Source organism: Saccopteryx leptura, chromosome 2 (assembly GCF_036850995.1).
Source record: "Saccopteryx leptura isolate mSacLep1 chromosome 2, mSacLep1_pri_phased_curated, whole genome shotgun sequence".
Lineage (NCBI taxonomy): Eukaryota > Metazoa > Chordata > Mammalia > Chiroptera > Emballonuridae > Saccopteryx > Saccopteryx leptura.
In genome coordinates, this window is record NC_089504.1 from 27,216,632 (window position 1) to 27,223,159 (window position 6,528).

A 6,528-nucleotide genomic window follows, 5' to 3' on the forward strand; every position below is an offset into this window, starting at 1 on the left:
GCTACCAGCTACTTAACAGAATATAACTGCATCTGGAATCTAAAACCATTTCAATATGCACAAAAATACTGTAGACATAAGGAACCTCACACACACACACATCTGACCATAATGAGAAAGCAAAGCAACAAAAAAGCTGGTATAAGTCGCTCACCACTGTGTTCCTTGTTTCTGTTGAAGCTAGTCCCTTTCTGTATTTCTCCTTAGTTGACAACAAGGTCTAATCAGCCTCCTTACATTATATTAATTCGTTCTGAATCTCCTCCAAGTATTTATCACCGTGGAGCCCTCCTCACCTAGCTTCAATAGTCCATCTAAAATTCTTCCAAAATCTCCCCTTATCCTCAAGATGGCTACCTCACCTAATGGAAAAGCAACCTCTTCATGGTTGGCTTTTATAAAATCTTCAAGCATTTCAGGATTTAGTTCTTTACTTGGATCGATTACAGGCATTCTCTAGAACTAATCTGCGAAGAACTCCAATCAATGTGTGTGGACTGAGGTAGGACTGGGTCCTTTCTTCAAATCATCCTCACAAAATGTCTTCCTATAAGACTAATAAATTCCTCCCAATTAAAAAGGTGAAGATACCTGGACATAGGTTTTCTCAACTGACATAGTATTTTTATAATTTTGTTTCCATAGTGACATTGTTAAGAAGACATGTGATATTTGTGAAGACTTACAGTACTTGAGAACACAGGAAAAACAGCAGAATGGAAAGGAAGGGGGAAAACAAAGGAACTCAAAGAAGGCCTGACACACAAATGGAACAACCTGAAGAGAAATGTTGACCCTGGAGAAACTGGTGTCAGAGTTCCTCTGAGATCTTGTAGGATTTGTTGTTAGTTTTGGGTTTTTTTTTTTCCCAGAGACCAACCCAAACCAGACAATAAAGTCCTGCAGTTAATCTACACATGATGATAACCCAGCCCCAGAACTCCAGAATTTCAGCTCAGGGCCACCACCGTCTTCACAATGAGGAAATAACATTTCCTGGTGACTTTCAGGAGACCTGGAAGATCTTAAAGTTGTGTGAAGGCCTCAGTGGAAAATGTTTAAGGCTTTGCCTTGCCTTTCCTGAGAGAGGTCAAAACCCTTCAGGTCCACTCAAAAGGAAAAAAAAAAAAAATCCAAAAGTTTACTTTAAAATGGAAACAAACATCTCAGTAACTTGTGAAAGCACTCCTTTGGTGGGAGAAAAATCTGAGCAGCCCTTAAAAGCCCCTCATTTCCTTGCATAATGAATAGACAGTGAGGAACCACCACAAGATTTCCCCAGGAAAGGGAGAAGGAGTAGGCAGGCAAGCTTCCTCCTCCAGCCATCACCAACAGAGCTTCAAAATGGAGACATCCATAATTTTATAAACACTTCTCATCTCAGCTTTGTCTCCTGGAAAGCCGCTCTCCTCCATTTTCTGGTGGAGTTACATACAACATGACAGGGCTTACCTGACTCAGTTCCCAGCCCTCAACCAAACTAGCCACTTCCTCCAAAACCTGCAAGCCACCTCCAGAAACAAAACCAAAGCAAACCAAAGAGCCAACACAGACACTCAGACACAGCCCCCCTGGACCCTGGGAGAAAGCCCCAACTGGTTGGTCTTTTCCCATCCCAGGCGCGTGCTTAAAAATGAAACTTTTTTCTTTTTTTTTTTTTTTTGGTAGGGGAGGAATATAAAAGAAACTCCAGGCAGCCTCCCTCCCTCTCTGTAGGTTAGAAGCTACAATGAAAAGAAAATGAGGGTTCCTTCAGGAATGGTGAAAAGCCTGGAGAATGAACGTGAGAAGGAGCTTTGTGTTTTGGAGTCTGGACTGGAACCAAAGCAGACAGCTTGCAAATGGAGGACCGGGAGATAAAGAAAGGGAAAGAGAGGGGCTGCTCCAATGGGGGGCGGCTGCGGCTTCCCCTCGTGCCTGGAAAGAGGGCAGACCCCTGGGAACTGCACCAGGAGTGAGACGACCCCCAAGGTCCCTGCCGTCTTTTCTCCCTGTCTCAGAGGAGAGCCAAGCGTGTGTAATGGCTTCTCCTCTCCAGAAACCGTTGTCCTCCTCCACCAGACGCTTCTGAACCCCCAGCCTGGAGACAGCTCCTCAGCTGCTCCTGGACCTGCGCCCCCCACCCCCACCCCGGCCGTGCCCCCCTCCGCCCCGCTCCTCGCCTCTGTCCTCACCAGCAGCACCACCAGCAGCAGCAGCAGCAGCCACCCCGACACATCCCGACCCCGCATCCCAACTTCGGAGAGAGAAGAGAGAGAGAGAGAGAGAGAGAGAGAGAGAGCCAAATACCTGAGGAAGAGGGGGGTGCCAATCCGCACGGCTTTGCCATCGGGCTGGGGACAGGCAGACAGAGAGGGGTGAAGGAAGGAGAGGGACAGAGAAAGAAAGAGGTCAACCGGCTCGGGTCGGGGCGGCTCGGAGCGCTCCCTCCTCGGCCCCTCGCTCGCTCGCTCGCTCCCTCTGGCTCCGCGTTGAGGTCTCCGCGCCTCCCGCCCTCCGCCCCCCTCTCTGTCCCTACTCCTGTCCCCACTCTCGGAGCATCCGTCCTAAGCCTCCAGCTCTCTTCTCTCACTCATCTTTCATTTTCTCTCTCCTCTCCACAGAACTACACGAAATTAATTAAGCCACCGCGTTCCGCTCCCCCCAGCAGAAGGAGCAGCCAGCAGGAAAAGCACAGCCACCTCACTGCCACCAGCACCACCACCACCTTCTCCACCTCTTCCTCCTCCTCTTCCTCCCCGGCTTCTCCTCCTCCTCCTCTCCCTCCTCCCCCTCCCGCTCTCCCTCCTCCCCCTCCTCCTCCTCCTCTTCTCGCTCGCTGCTTCTCTCCCCACAGCCAGTCCAGGCAGGGGACTTCCTCTCCTCCCGCTCCGCCAACCCTCCTCGGCCGAATGAATGAGCGCGTTTGTGCGTCCGCCGCCCCGCGCTCTCCTCCCCGGCGCACCCGGACCACCCCGAGGTGGCTGTTCATTGCAGTAACTTACAGAAGAAGCGTCCCGGCGCCGGGAGGTGTTTCGGGTTCTCCAGCCCCACCGCCTCCTGAGCCTCTTTCTCTTTCTCCTCTTCCTGCTCGGGTTATTGTTGTGGAAGTTGTTTGGGAGTCTCATGTGCTTCTGCCGGGTCTCAGCAATGGAGGATCGCCATCTTCCCTGCCTTCCTCGGCTCCTCAGACTCGCTGCAGCTGCAGATGACCTGAGATATCCGTCTCTCTCTCTCCCTCTCCCTCTCCCTCTCTCCCTCCCTCCCTCTCCCTCTCTCTCTCTCTCTCTCCTCTTCTCTTCTCTCTCCTCTCCTCCCTCTCCCTCGCGCGCGCTCTCTCTCTCTCCCTCCCTCTGTGTCTCTCTCTGAATAATGAGCAACCAGAGGGAGAGAGAAAGCAAGACAGAAAGAGAGAAGGAAGACAATCTTCTCCTGCCACACAAAACGCCGGAGCACCAGGGGGTGCGCGAAGCCTTTCTAATAACAACAACGTGCAGGAGAGAGGAAGAAAAAAGAAAGAAAGAGATGAGGAAAGGGCTTGGGGGGGATAAAAGGGAAGAATTGTCCAAGAACAGGAGAAGCGCAGAAGAAGCTGGAGGAGATGCTGAAGCTCCGGCTGCTGTCCCCCCCCCTCACCCCCCCCCTCCCCCCGCTGAACCCCAGAAGGAGGCAAGGTGGTTGCAAAGTTAAGGCTGGGACATTGTCTTTGTCACTCAGAGCAACAGAGCCAGGCCAGGGAGATTCAAGAAGAGGAGGTGGCGGCGGCGGAGAGGAGGAGGTGGTGGTGGTAGAGGAGGAAGAGGAGGAGAAGGAGGCAAAAGAGGAGAAGGGGAAGAGGGAGACGAGATGAATAAAGACCTGCGGAGAAGGCGGTGCGAGGAGAGGAGCGCGGCGGCCGGCTGAGGCGTGAGCGCTCGCGTCCCGGAGGCGCCCGGCTGCCCCGGCCGGCAGAGAAACCCCCCAGTGAGGACCCTGCCCCGCGGCTCATAGCGCTCCCACCGTCAGCCCTGCCCCGGGCGCCCAGCCCCAGCCCCGGAGAGTCCCTCACACGCATCCATCTAGAGGCCAATCTTTGCAAAGAACAGACATGGGGAACTAGAGGTTGCAAGTCTAAATCCAGATCAACCACGTGGGGCTTTTTAATCCGTTTCCAGCTTGCGGTGTGAGTATCTCCAGTGAAAAGCTCAAATTGTCCATTACTGGCACGTATTTTGAAGTCTTCTCCCTTGAAATAAAGGCTCGTTGTGCATTTTATTTCTTTTCTGATATGGAAAGGGGGGGTGGGGGGGAGGGAGAGAACCCATCATTCCGAGCCTCGGAACCACCACTTTCTTTTCCTAACTTGTGAAATGTTTTGACGGCGCACCAGAGGGAAAAAGAAAAAGAAAAAAGCCTACCTAAATAACTTCACACCCTCCAGCCCCGCGTTCTTTGCACTTTCTGGCTGATCATCTAAAGGCTCGGAAAGTAAGCGCTCCTAAATGATAAGGTGTCACGGTGTTGAAGACAAGAGAGCCGAGATGACGCTTTCACACCTTGAATTTTTATTTAGTATCATTTCCCCCCCAAATCGTTCTGACCTATCCCTTTTTGCAAAGGGGTAGGTTCTCCCACCTCTCACCGGGTCGAACATCTCCTAAGGCTTTCCTTTGACAGGGGGCGGGGGTGCCTACAGTATAAAAATCAATACAGCAAGTCGGGAGCAATTGAAGTTCAAGGGCATGGGCTGGTAGCACCATTTCTATTTCTCGCATCCTCGAGTTGAACATCAACAGCCTCAGGAGAGAAGAGACACGGAGCGAGCAAGCGGGGCAGAGACCTTAATTAAAGTTTCTTTTGTCCGCGTCTGAATTGGGGGATGTTGCCGGATTCCTTTGCATTTGGGGAGCGCGCATCCGGTGGAGAAGGCGCGGTGTGGAGGACCCAGGGCAAGATTGCCCTCTTTCATACTAAGTCCCTCTCCTTCTAAACAACAGACCGGGAAGATGCGCCCACAAACCCATACAATAATACAGGGGGAGGAGGAGACGCGCGCGGAGTTGGTTTCCCTCGGATAGCGGGGGCTGCGTAAACAGATCTGAATCCTTATTCTCCAAGTAGAGCCCCACTCGTTTATTCTGGGGCAGAATCTCTCATCACCCAGAGACACGATGTCACCCCCCCCTCCGAGTCCACACTTCCTGCCCTTTTCTCCTCCCACTCACATTGAAAAGCCAGGAGGAGCCCTAAAAGGGTGTTGATGGTGGGGGTGATAAATAAATAAATAAATGACACTCTACGCGTGCGGCGGGGAAGAAAGGAGGGGGAGAGGGAGAGGGCGAGGAGAGGGAAGAGAAAAGTAGGGAGAGGAGAACAAGGAGGAGAGAGCGCAGAGGCGGGAGGGAGACGCGAGTCCGAGAGAAGAGAAGAAAGGAGAGTGGCGGACGGGAAGGCTCTTCAGGGCTGAATGATCCTGGCTTTGTGCAGAACTGGGAGGACTCCCCCTCCCAGGTGCCCGGGGGGACTTGGGGAAGTCCTTCGGCCCCGAGCTCCTCCCCCACGGGACCCCGGGGGTGTCAGCGCCGGCCGCCGCTCCCCCCGTACGTTCCTCGTGGCCACCGGAGGAAACGCTCCCGGACTCCGCGTCCCTCTCAGTGCCCCGACTGATAATTTACCTCTTTGTCTTTAATAAAAAAAAGCTGACTTTTTCTGTCAAGCTCTCTGCACCGGGAAAATAACCATCGTATTTCAGGTTGAAAGCTCCTATTACGGACGGCTGGGGTTTGGAGGTTGTGATAAAAATCTTCATCGACGTGGAGGTACCTTCTGGGTTGGCTTGGGTCGGAAACCAGAAGATGGGGGCCGCCCTTCCCCCCGGGGGGGGGGAGGGACAGGGGCGCAGGGAACCAGGCCGTGAGGAGGGAGGAAGAGGCGACCAGGTCAGAGGAAACCCCCAAGGCTCCCGGGGCACCAGCGGGCTGCCCGCAGTCGGGGAACGAGCCCCGGGGAGGAGCCTTCCGCGAGAACGTGAGCGCGCCCCAACGCGCCTCCGACCTCGTAAAAACCCTCTTGGCCAAGACCCGGGAAGCGGCCGCCGACCGAGTGCGCTGAACTCCAGAAATTAACCTGCGCTACAATTAAACGGGCTGCCGCCCTTGCACACTCACCTCGAGCGACCGAGATAGGGAGCTCCCGAACCCGCCGCGGGGGGACCTGGCTCCTCCCTCCCGTCCCAGGAGGAGAGGACAAAAAGGGGAGATGGACTTGGAGGTGGCCCCGCCCTTCCAACGCTCCAATCCTTGGAAACCAAACCTCCTCTCCAAGCCTCCACGTCTAGAAGGGACAAAGGCAGCCAGGAGAGATCCAGAGACCGATGGGGGAGATAGGTGGCTTTCGGGCTTCTCAAGTGGGTGCGTTGTGGGAAAAGTACAACCGCTAAGTTTCCATCCCAAATACTAGATCGTCTTGAGAAGACCACCTTCTGGTTTAGAAGCACATTCATTTCCCAAAGCCATGATGCAAACTACTGCAAAACTCCCACATAGTCCTGCTTTTTTGAACGTGGGGAAG

General features: G+C 53.6%; 1 protein-coding gene across 7 annotated transcripts in view; it reads right to left on the reverse strand.

Annotated features, from left to right (window-relative positions):
• ZNF462 (zinc finger protein 462) overlaps nt 1-6,192 on the reverse strand; it is a 145,678-nt gene extending 139,486 nt beyond the window's left edge. For 2 of the 7 annotated variants that reach the window (XR_010749189.1, XM_066367502.1), the window contains exon 1: nt 2,985-3,576. The gene's annotated coding sequence lies outside the window, so the exon portion shown is untranslated. Of the gene's footprint in view, nt 1-2,174; nt 2,225-2,289; nt 2,641-2,984; nt 3,577-6,125 lie in introns of those variants that run through there. The other 5 variants (XM_066367503.1, XM_066367507.1, XM_066367508.1 and 2 more) reach the window with 5 other exon arrangements.
• Nucleotides 6,193-6,528: the final 336 nt, after the last annotated feature.